At 36.8% G+C, this 18,461-nt stretch overlaps 1 protein-coding gene across 1 annotated transcript in view; it reads left to right on the plus strand.

Annotated features, from left to right (window-relative positions):
• LOC134647641 (klarsicht protein) overlaps positions 1-18,461 on the plus strand; it is a 379,578-nt gene that overhangs the window by 17,456 nt on the left and 343,661 nt on the right. Inside the window, exon 2 of the mRNA XM_063502000.1 lies at positions 17,395-17,434. The gene's annotated coding sequence lies outside the window, so the exon portion shown is untranslated. The remainder of the gene's footprint in view (positions 1-17,394; positions 17,435-18,461) is intronic.

Consider the following 18,461-nt stretch of genomic DNA (forward strand, 5'->3'; position numbering starts at 1 on the left):
TGAAGTGGAACTGCTGATGATGATCATAACGGAACTCTTCAACGACGCATAGCTCGCATTTGGCGATTTGTCCTTTTCGTTATGTTTATTAAGCAAGTTAGGTTTTTAGGCACATTTATGTCAATCTCAAGTCCTGAACATGGTATCCATGAGGAATCGAGGGAACTTCTCAAATCTTAAAGGCATCCGTATAGAATTTTATATATTTTCATCAGAAAATCAAGCATTTACATTAAAAACTGTGGCATTTGATGAAGTGGAACTGCTGATGATGATCAGAACAGAACTCCTCAACGACGCATAGTACACGTTTTGTGATTTTCAATTTCGATTTTGACTTGGATTGGGCCCCGGACTCCGGACTCGGACCCGTACTCGGACTCGGACCCAGACCCGGACCTTGACCCGGAAAACCACTATGATACCTAAACTAAATCAACCACTATGATTACCATAAAATGTATACATAATTACATATTACCAAATAAAGTATAAGCACCGTTAAGTGGGTTAGGCTAGTAGTTAGAGAAGTCGGTTTTTTTTCTATTAAAGATTATACGTCATAAATCGCCTAAATACGGAACCCTTCATGGGCGAGTCCGACTCGCACTTGGCCGCTTTTTAATTACTTCATTACATATAAAGAAAAAAAGCGCTGGTGGCCTAGCGGTAAGAGCGTGCGACTTGCAATCCGGAGGTCGCGGGTTCAAACCCCGGCTCGTACCAATGAGTTTTTCGGAACTTATGTACGAAATATCATTTGATATTTACCAGTCGCTTTTCGGTGAAGGAAAACATCGTGAGGAAACCGGACTAATCCCAATAAGGCCTAGTTTACCCTCTGGGTTGGAAGGTTAGATGGCAGTCGCTTTCGTAAAAACTAGTGCCTACGCCAATTCCTGGGATTAGTTGCCAAGCGGACCCCAGGCTCCCATGAGCCGTGGCCAAAATGCCGGGACAACGCGAGGAAGAAGAAGAAGACATATAAAGAAAATTAAAAAAAAATCTGTCAAGGCTCAATCTATTTTCGTATAGTTGAAAAAGAAGAAAACCTACTTATGACTAGTGTTGAGTCGCTCACTCGTGAGGCACCTCATTTGTACCACTCATTTTGTTAATTTGTCGCAGTACTTCGTACCGCAAAAATGTCTTACTTCACTCCTCTATTCATTTTACTCATTTACTCGCGCGCATCACAAACACCTCTTGCCACACAAATCATTCACACACTTCAAATTTCAAAAAAAACTCTTATCCGTTCAAATTCACTCGCGAGTCTCGCCGACCCTCAAAACTCAAATGTCTCAAATGAAGAAACGAGTAATGATCCACACTGTCAACTGCCGAACTACAAACCTTATTGCAACGACAAAAGGTCCACCGAGAAATGCGTTGAGTTTGTACCACTCACCGCCTCTCTGTGCCATGAACCCCTCAAAAATCCTTTAAAAATGAAACAATTAATTAGAAATACCCAAAGAGGGAGTGAGACCGACACGCGACGTACCTACTTCAATATCGCTTCGCGTCACCACCGAAAATACGTTAACAATTAAACACGAAAGACAACAAGCGTAAGCGCTGCAAGCTTTCATACATCTTAAAAAAATTGTCGCTGTTGGAATTAATGGAATAGTTGACGCTGAAAATATGCTAGTACCTCACCTCATTTGAAGTAAGACATTGTAACACCTCATTTTAGAAAATGAGGTACTCATACAAACTCATTTTAAATTGATGTCCTACCCATCACTACTTATGACAAGGCAGTATGGCTTAGAGCTTTAGCCTGTCCAGATGGACGAAAAAAAAAATCGTATAGTTGAAAAAGCTTTGAATTCCCACGACGAAACCGTGATGATGAAAACCAAAGATTTTAAAGCTTTAAAATGAAATTGTTTCTCCTTTCGGTTGTTGTTCTGAAGAGATAGGGGGTCTTTGTGATTTAGACTGAAGTCACTGACGACGGTTACGCTCCACACAGCTCGGCGGGAGTCCATCGCTCACTTTAAACAAGTTTTATTTACCACAAGTTCAAAAGTCTAATACTGTACTCACATGCCTCATTGTAAACAAAACAGGTTAACATGTCGTTGCACACACAATTTGAGGATCGTTTATGAAGTCGTGCATTACGCAACAAACAAGGTAAACATATTCAAGTACGAATGTTTGGGTTTTGACACATTCACGATGTTAGTAAACTTGTCTTATGAGCGGTAAAGATAACAGTTAGAGATGTGGGCGGTTAAATTGTTTATAGCTTAACAAACGTAAGTTGAGATCAGTGAAGGTATCAATTTATTACAGTCGTGCCGATCTCTAGACAACGGTTCAAACAAATCAATCAGATTACGGAATATGCAGTAAAACAACGTAGCTAGATGTTACAATATTGTACCAATTAAGTGTAACCATGAAGATTGACAGAAGAAAGCAACAGGGAGCAGGGCATGACGGCGAAAGTGGAATGTTCGGTCGTTAGGTCTGTATAAATCGGAGAAATAATGACCATCGGTACGGCCCAGGCTGCCGAGTGTCAATGTATGCTGCGTCACCTATTACTCGGCCTGCTAATGGTCGCCTGTTGATGGCCGACGTGTAAATGTCGCTATTAAACACTCATTTACTTTGATGTAAAGCGCATAAGAACTCCACGGTTGCTTAGAACTGGGAGATAAACATATTTCGCCTAGATTCGCACGCAACAAATTTAGTAGCTATGATAAAGGTACAAAATTTACACTGCAGTAATCCCCATACACCGACTACTCCCGCTAGAGAGCCCGCGTGAGCGTCAGGATGGCTGGTGGACCATATTTATTAACATATTGTATTAATTATTGATGATGATTAGAGGTACCTAAATATTAGTGACCAGAGGCCCAACATGCATTAAAAGCTCATAATGTTATTTAGTTTTAAGAAATTCGAAGAGTCCAGTTTTTCTAGAAGTTTATGTAAATAGGCTGACAATTCCTTTTCTTACAAATGGTTTATTTAGCAACTTCTGTTTATCGGGTATTCAGTAACCCGCCTACCTTCGAGTTTCGACACGCTATAAGTATTAGAGGAAACTAGTGAACCCCGCGCGTTCAACCAGTAATAGTTGCATGCATTGTTTATTTCAGTTTGTCCTAATGACCAGTAATAGCTTAATCTATATTAATAAAACCTATTAGGCGTCGCGATCCGCACGACAACCTGTTATTATCGCCGCCCACCGCTCGTAACGAGCCTGCCACATAATGGGAACGCATGCGCCGCTTAATGAAAGACGAGATCACTAAATACTAATGTTTTTTCAAAATGAAAAGTATCACAAGCGAGCATCGTTAAATTTGATGCCATTAACATGTAATAAAAACCTTTGTGGTTCAAGTTATTAATGTAAGAATTGACAATCTTGACTAAGAATTATTTAACGTATTCGGATCAACATGATTCCTAATCACAATAATTCGATTTTCTAACCTGTACCTATAATACATGTCTGTCCTTCATCTCAGTGTTTATGCTAGTTACATTATCAGTGGATATCTACTCCGGAGCTCACAGTAAATGTTAAAATTTTGTAACATTTACAATCAAAGTTACATCGAATTACTTTAACACGAATAAGTTTATCTGATGGAATCAAGCGAATGAACGACAAAAAAGAAAAATCGTGTTAGCTTTAAAATTTGGCCCGCAATTGTGATATTTAGGCTAGTAAATCTACAATTTCCGCCTCATTTTCTATTACTATTTGGCCGCACCTCCAAAGTGCGCCCCGGTGGTCTATTATCGACATCCAGATCTCGAGGGGCTGCAATAGCCTCCCACGCCGTGTAATTGGTGGCTATAAAATGATTGTCAACGAACAGGGGTACAGGGGGCCTTATTAGCTTGTAAATATTTCGTCCCTTTTTCATTTGTCCTATCGTTAAGGCCACAAATTAATAAGAAATTATTTAATTGACGTTGACAATTGTCAATATAAAATATTAATAAATAGGTAAATAATTTAATTACATTCAACATTAAAGGGACTACTTATCGAAATGCGCAATTTGTATGAATTTGAATCGCGCAATATTTAGAGCATAATTCTAACCTATCAGTTGAATTCTTTAAAGTTTACACAGTTGTTTACATGAACGATTTCAGAACTGAAAACAATTCCGTTTGAAGTTGCCCCCGTTTGACAACTGAAACAATTGCCTATTCTCACGTTATAGGTGGCAGATGTACAAACATACCGCCTATGTTCGGCGATGTTTCACAATGTTTTCAGGACGTTAACACTTTGTGACTGAAACGTCGTGGACAGTTGTAAATAGTCAGTGTTTGCGAAATTTGTAAAAGTTTTTCGGGCGGTTTGTCCGTATCCGTAGCAATTAGTATAGGTTTCAGCTACCGTTTTCTTATTTTGTGACTACGTATTAACAACTGACTTTAATATATGTACATATTTATGCGTTATTTTTAGAATTTTGCGAATGTATATTCGTTCGCTTATAAGTTATCAAGGTTTGAAATGTGTCCGTATTTATACATACATATTAGGTAAATAGTTTTTTTATATATGTATTTTTTTATTCAATAAATTAAAATGGGTCTTTCCTAACATATCATAGTTATACATACTTACATATCATTATCAACAACACCACAATCGTTTATGTTTACAAAATCCAACTAACTACCTAATGTTAAAAATAGAAACGTAATACTTCACATTGACTGAACCATGGTGTGTTCCCAAAAGTACTTAGCTAGCTATGTAATCTTATGGTGCTTCATACTCTATGTCGACTTGTCTTGCCTAAACATCCGTATGAACAATATATGTAATTGACTTGTCCATCTCTTGTCATTCTATAAGCAACTGAATACTTTTCCACTTGTGTTCAATACCTCTTACGTCATTTCATTGTTTATAAACTCTTAACGCATAAGTTATGGTTTCTTGTAACTTTGAAGTTTCTGTTTAGTACCTTACAACGAATAATCAGTACCTATACATTTTTGAATAATGTATTTGGCCCAACGGTTACCGTGTATTATCATGTTAAATATTACTTATTAGTCCGTGTGTGAAACAACCGAAGTTTTAATTTTTTTTTCTATTGGAGAATTATACCATTTATACCACTAGGGCTGTTAACCTTTGCCTCGTATTTTTTCGCTTTGTTGATTTTCGATAAAAGCAACTTCAAATTTATCATTTTATTTCTTTCATATTGTAAATATGGCCCAGTTACCACGGTTAATGTCGACCTCAGTTGCATGCAGTAGATTAAAATTGTAGAAATTTAACGGTTAATTACAATATTAAATGCTAAACTGGTAATAAAATATATTTATGAGTTCTAATTCTTAACGTATGCTCAGTAATTGATGACTTCCCTAACTGTTCGGAAATTTGGTAAATACATGCCCAATTGCAATGGGTGAAGGCCGTGAAGGGTCACAAGACGTTGGGAAAGAAATTGCTGTCGTTGACCGTTGGGACCGTTGGTACTGGCATACACAATTACGCTGACGGTATATACCTATTATTGCAATTTTTTACCGTACCGTACTTAGAATACACCAAAAAAACATTATTTCAATAGGTCATCGACGTCATCGCTTACGGCCGCAATCGTAGGCGGGTCGAATCAATGTAAACCGCCGATGCATTAAAGGTTATAGCCAATAGATTGTACAGTTAGCTGGACCCGCTTGGAAAGCCCTTTTACTGTCCTCGGCAGATTGAAGTCGATACTGGTTGTCGGACAAACGATTGAAAGCTAATGAATAGTGTAAATCGATTAAAACTGTCGGTGGGACTTGGGAAACACATTAGGTCGTCTAGGTAACGTACGGGTACAACATTGCTTCTTTAACATGTTTAGATACCTATATATTCGCAAAGCCCACTGACTTAATATAAAAGAAATAGACACACAAAGCAGAACAAAAACGTCAAGAAATGTGGATCCCAATGACGTTTCGCACCATTTGCATTGATGATAAAAACGCTTACGTAAATTTTGAGTCAAGATAAATGTTTCGTACAGAAAAGAGCTTAATGTCGTAAGCATTAAGTGTCAAATTTGCAAACATAAGTACCAACACTGTTAAAAAATTTAGTCCGATGGCACTAAACGTAACGTATTTACGTCAAACAACGTCAAACGAGAATAATGAACGAATGGAGTCACTTTGGTACACTTTAATATGTATTACTGTACAGGAAAATATTAAAATTGAAGTAATAAATAAAACAAATTTAATTTAATCGGGAGCTCAAATAAAATTAATTCGTGGTTCAAATTCAAACAAATTAAATTTTTAATTCGTAAGTATATGTCTTTAAATACTAATTTCCTTGAAATAAATTCTACTTATTAAATAACTGTGTATTTAAGATCTACATAGCACGGGTGCACGGGGACATTTAGATACTGATTGGATTTTTTTTATAAAGTCTACCTATACTTTATAAAAAAAAATCCTGTGGTTGTCACTGTGTTCCGACAGGTTTAGCATTTACAGTTAGTCGATATAAGCCCTTATTGGTGGTGTATATGTCGGAAACAGGGAAATGGGCCAAACACACAAGTGCCGTTTTGCCTTGTTTAAAACTGCATCACCCCTATCTCTTGCTATAATTAAATAGCAGTCCACTTTGCACGTCGCATAGGTTTTCTTGGAAATCTTCAATTTAAACATAATATTATTTCTTATGAATTCCATATAAAAATATAAAAAAATATTGACCTCACATCGACTCAATAGAATTTTGTTCCTTGACATCCCTTCTTTGGTACTAACAAATTAATTTATTCAAAACCATAAAATTACCACCAGATTACATAAATTATGTAATGCTATCCAAAGAAGTAACCGAAAGAAATACATTCCATCCTTTTTCCTTGTTTTATCATTGTTATTTTTACATATTTTAACGGCACATTTCGTAATTGTTGACAACTTCACATTTGAGCGTTTCAAACAAGACTAAACGAAAAAGTAATGCATGATCTGTTTTGACATCACTTTTGTGGGGCCATTTTTGGCGGCTGATTGGGTATCCAGTTCTTTATACTATATCAATGGCAAAGCCTAATGTATCTCACTTTTAACAGGTAGAGATTTAAGAAGTACTTTAGTAAGAAAGTTATCTAAATCAAGTTACAAAGAAAGAAATCCATATTTATCGATACGGTACAGGACCTTACCTGTATCACGGCGCTTAACTTACTTTGACTGGATAAATCTTGCATATACGTACATAAAATTGCACATAATTAGTCATTAGAGAAACTTATGTATATTGCAATAAACCTGTCACAACAGATCATAAACGCAAGATTTACTTATCCATCAATGTACCAGTAGGGCAAACCTTAGATTTATGTCTTGACATTATCACGAGTTCACAACGCTCTCAATATTTGCCGAAGGCTGAACAGACAAATGGCGTTAATCTCATTAGAAACTGCAGTAAAGTTGGGAATACACTAATTTATTCAGCATTATTTACCTAATAAAAATTTGGAATCCTTATAAATAACCTGATTTCAAAGGTAGAACAAACATCACCTTTTTTGTTAATTATCCTGTAATAGGTTTTGAATTTCAACTGACAACTCTTAACAAGATTACTTACGTCAAAGCCTTGTGGGGATCAACTAACCAAAGCGTATGTACAATTGTACAGCCATCGAACTATAGCTTTTAACGCCAGTGTATCCCTAGCACAAGGATTATTTATGACACCACGAGTTTTGCTAGAAATTTCATGTCGGCCTATCGCTATAGGGTCCGTAACCTGCATACCGTGTCAGTCTGTCCATGCATCTGGAGTTAGTAATGACTTGGGGCTAACTTAGTATTAGCACTACAAGTGGGACGGCTTAAATTGTAGACGGTTGAAAGTACTCGTTATGGATAAGTTCTCTGGGTCAGTGTGTAGTGTAGGTAAGTTTTCTCTACAAACGTGGGACTAGTGTAAATGAAGACATATCGCTATGTTATTCTCATTCCTGCAACTCCAACATGCGCTGCGCACAGCACAGAGGGCTCTTTGATACAGGCATAGAAGAGAAGTTGACTTAACCACCTGTCTTACAGAAATATAGAAATAGTTTCGAGTCCCGAGGAAGGGTGAGAGTCAGGATGGCGGGTGTATGTAAATAAAAATAAACAAAAAGCATACCATATTTTAGTACCTAATTTGTACTATTTGGTACCTCATATAAAAAAATTAGTACCTCACGGTATTTCAAGTTATTACCAAAAAACGTTACACCCGCCAACCTGACAGTCAGAATGGCGGGTGTATTTTATTACGCTATGATCCCGCGATTATTGATAAATTCTATAAAAGCCAAATTTTAGTACCTTTTTAGTACTTTAATATTCAATTATAAATTGAGCCATTCTATTTGTGGTTTCCGAGTTTTACTCATTTTACACTTTGCATTGCTATTAAAAAAATTCAGGCGCTTTAATTTTTCACCGTATCGATATCGTTTTTAAGAAAAAACGCTATGCTACAACTATTTCTATTACGCCAGGATTTAGTACCTTTCATGTTTAATCTGTTACCCTTTCACGGTTAATCTGTTAGGTTCAATTAACTATGAAAATTACGTCTTACAAATGGCCAGGCGCCATGTCAAAGTATTCTTCCTAAGAAGAAATTCTGCTCTTCATTGTGCATGTAATTGTGTACCTAATACCTATTAACAATTTTTTTAATTTCAAAATATACTTTATTCATGTAGGCCTAGCAACAAGCACTTATGAATAGTAATTAGGTATTACATAGGTACATATTATCTTAATCTAATTATCAGAGCAATTTATTGATGTTAACCTACTACTAACCTACTCTTAAGTACATGGTGATTAATCAAATAAAACCCGCAAATCATGTCTGTTTGTCGGTATATTAGTGTGAATAGTGTGATGTACATATGTATATACTTCTTTGTGGGATCCCGTTGATGTCCTTGTTTTTGCTAAGAAATGCTAAGTACCACATACTATATTTCTACTGTGAGTACGATTGAAATACATACCTTTTACAAGCAATATTTTAATTTAACTATTCTTACATGAGGTTTTTCTATCGTCTTGGTTAGTTTCTTAACTTAAACATACATAATTAATACCACACCCGGTGGTATTTTCATGTTTAATTTCCAAAAGGTTCTATATCGAGTCCCTGCTATTGTAATTTCAATTCTTAAAACGGTAAGGACGTTATCTGTGTGGAATCATTTGTTGTTATTGCATTTCATTTTGCACGCGTAATTAGCGGTTGGGTTTAACAAAGGATAACAATGCGATTCATCGCCAGGTAATCTCTCTATTATAAGTATATAGTAGATTCAGACATTCTAAGACCATCCTACTATACGTGTCTGAACACCAACAATTTAGTCGAGTAGATTAGTCGGTGAATTATTCAAGTGGATCCATTTTGTTCTATTTTTTCTGGCGAGTGAGCCTCCCCCCACCACTAACTCTTACTAGTCTACTGGACTACATTTTTGGTGTTCGGATACGTTTAGTAACTAAAATACTCGCCACTTGACTAAATTAACGTAGTCTCTACTCACTTGTAACTCGTTCATCTGTAGTGCGAACGATTTTTGGTCAGTTGACCGATTTTAGTCAACTAAAATACTCGCCACTCGACTAATGTAGTCCGAACTAGGCTATAGTGAAATCTTTTCAAAAAATTGTTTAAGGCGTAGTATGTAGGTACATGTACAGGCATAGGCTATCAGATTTTGGAACGTTCTCCCACTCTCTATCGGGCAACCGCAGACCAAATTCACATTCAATTCAAGCGCATGCTGCGCAAGCATTTCCTTGACAAACTTTCTTCTTCGTCAACTTTAATTAATGATTTACACTAGCTAGGTATATATACATCTTGGCCTAAAAATAATTGCATTCCCGTTGCCAGGGAGGTTTTGGGATTATACTGAGCAACTTTTACTGATAGGACCAACCCCGAAAACGAGTTATTCCCACTAGTTACCACCAAGTTGTTACCGCTAGTAACTACTGGAAAAAATAATTCCCAATAGTTACTACCAACCTACCAACTCGGTTTGGTGGTACCTACTGAGTAGATACCACTGGCACAGGGCGGACACGCCCTGCATCAAAAATCATAAGCGTTTATTTGTGCACGACACGTCTGTACATGCGTCATTGTGTGGGTAAGTCGCTTATAGGGCTGACCCGGCTGACTCTCGTGCGGGCGCAGGGCAGGCGAAGCCGAGGCTTGCCGAGGTCGGCCGAAGTGACACGAGTTGACACGACGAGCCGCCCGCCGCGTGGGATAATTCGACCGAAATACGGTATAGTAGTTTATGTGACTGCTACATAATAACAGGCATTAAAATATGAGTGTGGGTTTAAGAAACGAACGTAATAACACAATACACCGGCATTCTGAACATTCTGTCATCGCGTCGCTAACCGAACTGAGCGCTCGGCAATCTGCTGTCGCGGGGCGAGGTAACCCGAGTCGGGGCGGGGCGGTGCGTGTCCGTTCTATATGATAATACTACGAGTATTACTTATTCTGTGACTAGATGACAAAGAACGACTGTCACTACTTCAAACGTGCGAGTCGCACTTTTGAAGTAGTGACAGTCGTTCTTTGTCAAACTACCTCGGCAGAAATGAGCCTTTCATCCCTTGGTTAACAATCTATTAGTAACACACCTTTGTTTTTATTATGAACTGATGTAAAAAAAATACCGCGTTGTTATTTGAAGTCAAGTGTGAAAATTATTATTTCTTGTAAAGATTAATAGAGTCTGTGCGGAAAGAGAAGAGTCGTGAAATGTATGGGCTCCCTTACATTCCACGACTCTTCTGCACAGACTCTATCGACTAGTCATATGATCAATATGATTCGCCCGGATTATCATAATGACTGATTATGGTAATCAAAATTGCATATAAAAGTGCCAAAACGCTGAGCGTGACGTGCCTATTTCTGTACATTCAATGAATGCATGTATAGAGAATGTATACTTAGTGAATAAAAGCTACATTTATTAAGTGATTGTCAATAATAAATAATTACAGCATTCGTTTATTTGTTTTGATTTCTAATGGCATATGGTTTAACCCTTAAATGCATGATTTTTTTCTTTTTGCCCGAAATTAATATATGTATCACATAATTGTTTGCCGTTTCTAGGAAAAATAGTAAAAAAAAATATATCATCGATTTTCACTGCGAAATCAGTGTTATAAGTTGCATAGGCTAAATCATATTTTTGGAAATATATAGCTATTAGTAAGGGATATAGGAAAAATCTTAACTGCCATCAGAAAGGTACACTATTTATGATGTTCCTATGATAAAGTTTGTAAATATAGAATAATTACAAACCCCGAAAAATCGGCCCAAAATCACATACTAATAATCATCAACTTCCAGGTTATTCCAAGTTTATCGACATTTCGTCTATAAACAAATGTAATTTTTATAAATTAAAATACTGCGTAAATTTATGTAATAATTCGGAAAATTTATTAGTTTTACTATTAAAATAATATACAGGAACAAATAGAATTCGTTTAACCCTTAATCTGTGAGCTGTCTAATGCTTTGTAGACATTTGGCAACACTATGCATTTAAGGGTTAAGTATGTTCCTCGCGTTGGTGTGGAAAGAAATGTTTCATTTGGTAGCAAAGGTTTTTTTCTAAGCCTCATGCGTTGAAGTTGAAACCCTCGCAACTTTCAAGATTCCTGTACTTTTAGAACCACGCGCTACGCTCATGGTTCTATTTTTGGAACTTTCACTTACTCGTGTATCAATATTAGCACGAGGACATAAACAACAACTTTGCCCCTTGTAAAACAATTGCACATTAATGTGCCCAATAGGACGGATAGTTATTGTATATTATTATCAATATTATAACGAGCCATAACAAAACGATCATGTGTACTTTAGGCATTCTTATTGGAATAATTACATCTATCCATTTTCGGGAAACTTTCTGCTGAAAGGGACGGAGAAAACTACTGCCCCTCTTAGCAGTAAGTTAGCAGAAAAGTGTCCGGAGGAAGGTTGTATGTGTAAGATGAATTATTATTTTTATTATTATAAGCCTAATAAGCCTATACAGTGTCCCACTGCTGGGCAAAGGCCTCTCCTCTCAATCTCCATCTTATTTGATTAATCACCATGTACTTAAGAGTAGGTATTAGGTACACAATTACATGCACAATGAAGAGCGGAATTTCTTCTTAGGAAGAATCCTTTGACATGGCGCCTGGCCATTTGTAAGACGTAATTTTCATAGTTAATTGAACCTAACAGATTAACCGTGAAAGGGTAACAGATTAAACATGAAAGGTACTAAATCCTGGCGTAATAAAAATAGTTGTAGCGTAGCGTTTTTTCTCAAAAACGATATCGATACGGTGAAAAATTAAAGCGCCTGAAATTTTTGAATAGCAATGCAAAGTGTCAAATGAGTAAAACTCAGAAACCACAAATAAAATGGCTCAATTTATAACTGAATATTAAAGTATTAAAAAGGTACTAAAATTTGGCTTTTATAGAATTTATCAATAATCGCGGGATCATAGCGTAATAAAATACACCCGCCATTCTGACTGTCAGGTTGGCGGGTGTAACGTTTTTTGGTAATAACTTTAAATACCGTGAGGTACTAATTTTTTTATATGAGGTACCAAATAGTACAAATTAGGTACTAAAATATGGTATGCTTTTTGTTTATTTTTATTTACATACACCCGCCATTCTGACTCTCACGAGGAAGGATATAAGGATAGTTTTTATCATGGAAATGACCATTCTCACTTGTGAGCAGAGGTTCTACCGCGAACACCAAAGTTCGCTTGTGGGTATCTTTCCCTGTCAATCTAATAACGCCTTAATTGGAGTAAAAGAGAAAGATGCACGCAATTTGCGAACTTCGGTGTTCGCGATACGCCCTCTGAAGCTATAGGTAATAATTAATAAAACGTATCAACTGATGTCGGCATCAGTAATACTATTACAGACAGGCAGAATTCAATCAATTATTTTATGAAAATAAAATAAAAAGTCGCATAATGTTATGCGCTTAATATTCCCTTATTTATAACTAGTTTAATATTATTTAAACAAATTAAACATAAAAGCCTACAGGAGGGGTGACTTGCGTGTTACCGACCCGGTTATTTTATTGTAAGCGTCGTAGGTAAACATGAAAGTCGCACGATACGACCAAGGCCTAGTCCTTCGCCTTGCAACTATACATAATTAATCTGGGGGCACGGCAGTGCCCCCGCCAAGTCGAGCAAAACAAAGAGGCACGGCCGTACCATCCTTTTCTCGAAGCGATTCAGGCCATTTTCGACGTCCTGTAATTTTGTGCTGGCTGAAGCTAGAACCCTGAATTTTCAGTAATATATAGGGCTTAACATGCTTAAGATATATTCTCAAAAACATTCAATTTGAACTAGTAGTTTAAGAATTATTGTACGTCAAAGTTCCTTATTTTCGACACTGACACACTCACTCACTCACCTACGATCATCACAATTCTAAGGTACTTCTAGTATACCCACAAGCTTCAAATTTTAAACATAAGTAGTTTTCAGCTTATCAAGCCATAGAAAACCTAATAATATTGCAATATCAGTCACGTTTTAAAGATCTAAGAACTGCATAAGTAAGTTTGTAATTCCATATAAATATATGCTATTACAAAGTCATTATACGTATTACAAATAAAGATATATATTTGATACAGTTTTAACACCCCCTGGCACTGATTAAAATAACCGACTTGGTTTCACATTACATCTCAAAACTTTTTTGTAGTAGAAGCGTTGCGAGACTTGTACCTTTTTACATGTAATGTTTTTGATGGGATAAAACTGTCTTGAAAATAAAGTTCTACGCGTCTACGACTAATGTTTTCTAGAAGGCAACGTGTTCTTTATAAGTAGGCAAATAAACTTGTTTATTTTATTCGAAGTGGTGTCAAAGTGTCAATGCAAGCGCAGCGTGCAAACCGAGACGACCTGCTCCTGCATAACTATGTTATTTTTATCCGGCAAAGTTGAACAGACAAGTTTTTGATTATTTCAAAGCTTAAGTTCTTACGACCTGATATATTAAATCCTACAGCTGGCTCCGAGTTTATAGACGGTGGAATAAATTCTTCAAGTAATAGATTTGAGTTCCCAGGAATACTTAGTAAGTCTAAGTGCGGCTTTCCCCTGCCTAGCAAAACCAACATCAGCGATATCGTCTCAGCAATCTGTATGCCGCTAAATTCCGGCTTCCCATCGCTTATGGCATCTGATAGATACACTTGCCAATCGCCGCTCGGTGATCGTTCGGACACGCACTTCCTTTTGCAGTGCCCTCCTTGTGCTATTCGTGCGATTCGCGCTGCTCTCTGTTTTCAGACCATATATATTTTGTTCAATGCTAAGGAAAAGAGGAGCGCAGGTTTTAAGTAAGCTTTTAAAAGGCCTTGATGCAGGTCACATTCACATTTTATTGCAAGCCGGGTAAAGGGTAGGTACTCATAGTTGATATAATTAAAATTATTTTGATGTATTTTCTGACGTTAACTCTTGAGTCTTGACACATGTGGTTGTGACACTCGCTTGGACGGACGAACGGTGTCGAGAAATAGAATTACTTTTTTGCAAGAATAGGTATGTTATGTACAAAAAAAAATTAAAATGAAAATGAAAGTTTATTGGTAACAATGGTTACAAGTCTGTTTAAGTCTATTACAAATGTGTCCTTAATTTTAAGTTAGTAATAATAGGTACTAATTCAGCCACTTGCAATGCAAATGTTAGAAACAGTAACAACATACAAAATATACACATTTCTAGATATTAAAATTATACACATTTCTAAATTGAGATTGTGGTAAGACATTTTTGCAGTCTATCCATCATCGGGTCGACTGCGAGCACTTTGTCTTCGACTCTGCTCGGAAAATTACCAACCTTGCTATTTTAATATGTAGGAATTGTTACTTAGCGAATCAATACACTGCGTTCGAAGATTTAGAAAGGTTTTCCTAGCATGTGATTTCATATAATGTTGTCAGATTCGAAAGATTTTCGGGGCACAAACACCTTTCTATCACGGCCCATTCCGAACCTCCCGGAGCGTGACTAAATCAATTAAGATTTAGGTGATTTGGTAACACCGTTTAGGACTATCGCGAGGGATGATATCGGCGATGCTCCACATCGATAGCATTGTGGCTGCTCGGTCGACTCGACTAATTAGAATGTTGCCTTTTGTGGAATAGCAACCAGTATGCTCCGGTTTGCGAAATTATTCGACTTTTTGCTTCGTGATTTACGATATATATACTTCGTGTTCTTCGACATACACCTGAGTAAAATCTTCCTTAGGTATTCGCTTTTGTCTCACATTCTTCGACGATTTGATATCACTTATTTCAAAAAGGACATGACAAGATTCTTGTCAACTTGATCGCAAATAAGAAAAAAATTAAGCAAAATCCCAGCAATCTAGATCTAGACAAAAGGTTTCTTTTATTGAACTGTTTCTTTTTCAAATTCTTACCGAATTTTAATGCCTAAGATTTAACCTAACATAGAGCACTATAATCACTAAATAATTCGCATCGCCGTTAACAACTATCATATTCCGTATTTGTCTAAGACTGGTATGCAGGATATAGCTATTCAGGTAATACAAAGACCGGATCTCAATTGCGGTTACATTTTCAAACCTAATTTGATACTCAATCAGCCTTTATCGGCTCATTATCGGCCAATATCGAGATCGAGATACTGTCAACACATAGACGAGTGCCTGACACGGTCCCGTACTAATTACCATAGGCGTGCCCTAATACGCTGTAATTGGAGCTTGCAGTTCACAATTATCAGCTCTCAATTGCTAAAGTAAATGCCCTGAGCCCATTATGTTAACTCACGCACGAACTGCTCTATGACCTATCATAGGTTCTCGCAACGTAACACTTTGTGATGCGAATACTTAATGGCCCGGAAATAATATTTATCTACAGTAATTAAATCTTAGTTATTCGTAATAGACAAATTCATTGTTCGTAATTTGTAATGGAACAATGATTCCAAGATTATGTAAAGTTGAGGATTCATTTAAAGAAGAGAGGACCTAAATAACTAAAATAATATTTTTTGTTGATGCAACGTACTTAAGGAAAGGTACTATAGAGCTATACGGCAATTTTCATATTGGATGTGGATCCGCAAGCCGATTCGGTGAGCGTGTAAAATATAGCGCTGTCTCGGTTAGACATCGGAGCGGCGTGCGGATCCACATCAATGTGGTAACCGCGTAAATGTCTATTTCACCTTACAATTTCCTCCGTTCAAAATAAAGTGCATTAATATAATAGTTTCAAAGCGCGAGTGAAAAGTAGGTAATCGTCTACCAGTGGTACATTGCGCGGGCGCCCCGCTAAAATGTCGCCGCTTGCGCAATGCTAACTGTTATCCAGCTGTAATTAGAGTAGTTCCCAGGGGTATCGGCGATACATCTCGATCAGCGCTAAACACTTCTATTATTTCACTGGTGTGGTCATAGCAATTTATTGTTTTCTCGAACATGATTGGTGGTTGGCGTTTGTTTTACGAGTCATTGGTAAGCTAACTAATCGATTTTGGTTACGCAGAGATAGAGATCTCCCATGTTCTGCTATATGACAAATTTTTACCACTCTAAACACATTTTCGAATTAGCAGTTTAGTGGTAGATTCATTGATGGAGATGTCTTAATATACACCATTATCAAGTGTATTGTTGCTTAGGTACAGTTACAAAGTTTGAACAATAACGTATTCTCACTCCTATTAGTATTTACTAGAATAGTTTTTGCTATCACTCACGATCTAATAGTAGCAGTGAAGAAAATAACTTGGGAACTTAATAAAACGCATAAAAGGATGTCCTGAAATACGCTTGCAGTTGGCAGCCGGCCAGGCGCAGTTATCTCCTGAATCGCTCGCGGCTGATAAATAGAGAATATTTTGACTATGTTAACGCCTCGCCTTTGAGATCATTGCTCGAAATATGGCACACACGGCACACGGTCTGTGTTTTATTTAGGCGTGAAATGATTTAATAAGATTTTTTCTAATTACACAAATGGGTCTACCGCGATATAATTAAACATGTGTACAAAACGCGAAAGTTTAAAGTGTTATAAGATTTTTTCTACCATAAAACATGAAAGCTTTTAAGCGCATATAAATACTGTGTGTTTGGTGCTATACCTTGGTTTGTGTTCACAACATGAAATTTCTTAAAGTAATAGTATACGTATTCGGATTAAAGTGTTTTGACTAATGTTTGGTTTACGTTTGCAGGTAATTACGGTGCGACAAAATAAGATGGAGTAACTTGCAGGTATGTTAATTTTGCTTGTGCATGTCAAACTTTGTAATAATAGCAGCGTAACTACTTAAACTGTACAGTTTGCGTCCAGATATAGGTTACTTCTTACTCTCAAAACTTTCTTTTACGTTATATAAGTAACCAACATAGGATATAGATATATGTCAGTCATTTCCAGTATCGTTGATATTTAAAGGTTTTGACTTAAACCATTCTAATATGATAGATCCATTTAAGTAGGATTAAGACATCGCAGTTCACTGGACTCGGTAGAAACTCAATGGTCGTCGGAACTCATTTTACGGTCCGTGACTGCCCCCTTAGCGATATTACTTAGGCAATCTACTTTCCCATTATAGTGCTTATGGCGTTAAATGAGCCATTATTAATATCTCACCACAAAGTATTGTATGAGGTAAAGCTCTACAGATGACAGCCTGCGTTTTAACTTAAATACGTAATATTAGCGAAATGAATATAAGTATAGATATTCCTACTATTGTTTATTTTTTAAATTATCTTGGAGTACAGTCAGCATTAATAATAGCGAATGAAATAACGCGGCAAAATTACCTGCCACCCTCAAATACTTTTCCAAATAGTGATATATCTCTACAGGTCGCGTTTAAAAGTAAGTACGTATCCAGGGCGGTCTTAAACTATGCTGGGGCCCCTGGGCACATAAGAATTTGGTGCCCTTTTGGAAAGTAAAGAATGCTAATTAAAGTAACATTTTTCTACTATGATCTTCTATTTATTATAGGTAATCAAATATACTGTTATTGTCTGTCCTTGGGGCCTCCTGAGGATGGGGGCCCTGGGCACGGGCCCCGTGTGCCCTTATGGTAAAGCCGGTACTGTATGTTTGTGGTATGTCTAATTGTACTACATATGTAGACATATCTTTTTTTGTAAAGTTATTCAAAAATGTATGTATGTACTTTTGACGCATAGTCGGATACGCTAATTTTGATGCTGACTGTACAAAATAATATGCTTTATGCCTTGTTATATAAATTTAATTTAAACAGCGCCATTA

The sequence above is a fragment of the Cydia amplana genome, chromosome 1 (assembly GCF_948474715.1).
Source record: "Cydia amplana chromosome 1, ilCydAmpl1.1, whole genome shotgun sequence".
Classification (NCBI taxonomy): Eukaryota; Metazoa; Arthropoda; class Insecta; order Lepidoptera; family Tortricidae; genus Cydia; species Cydia amplana.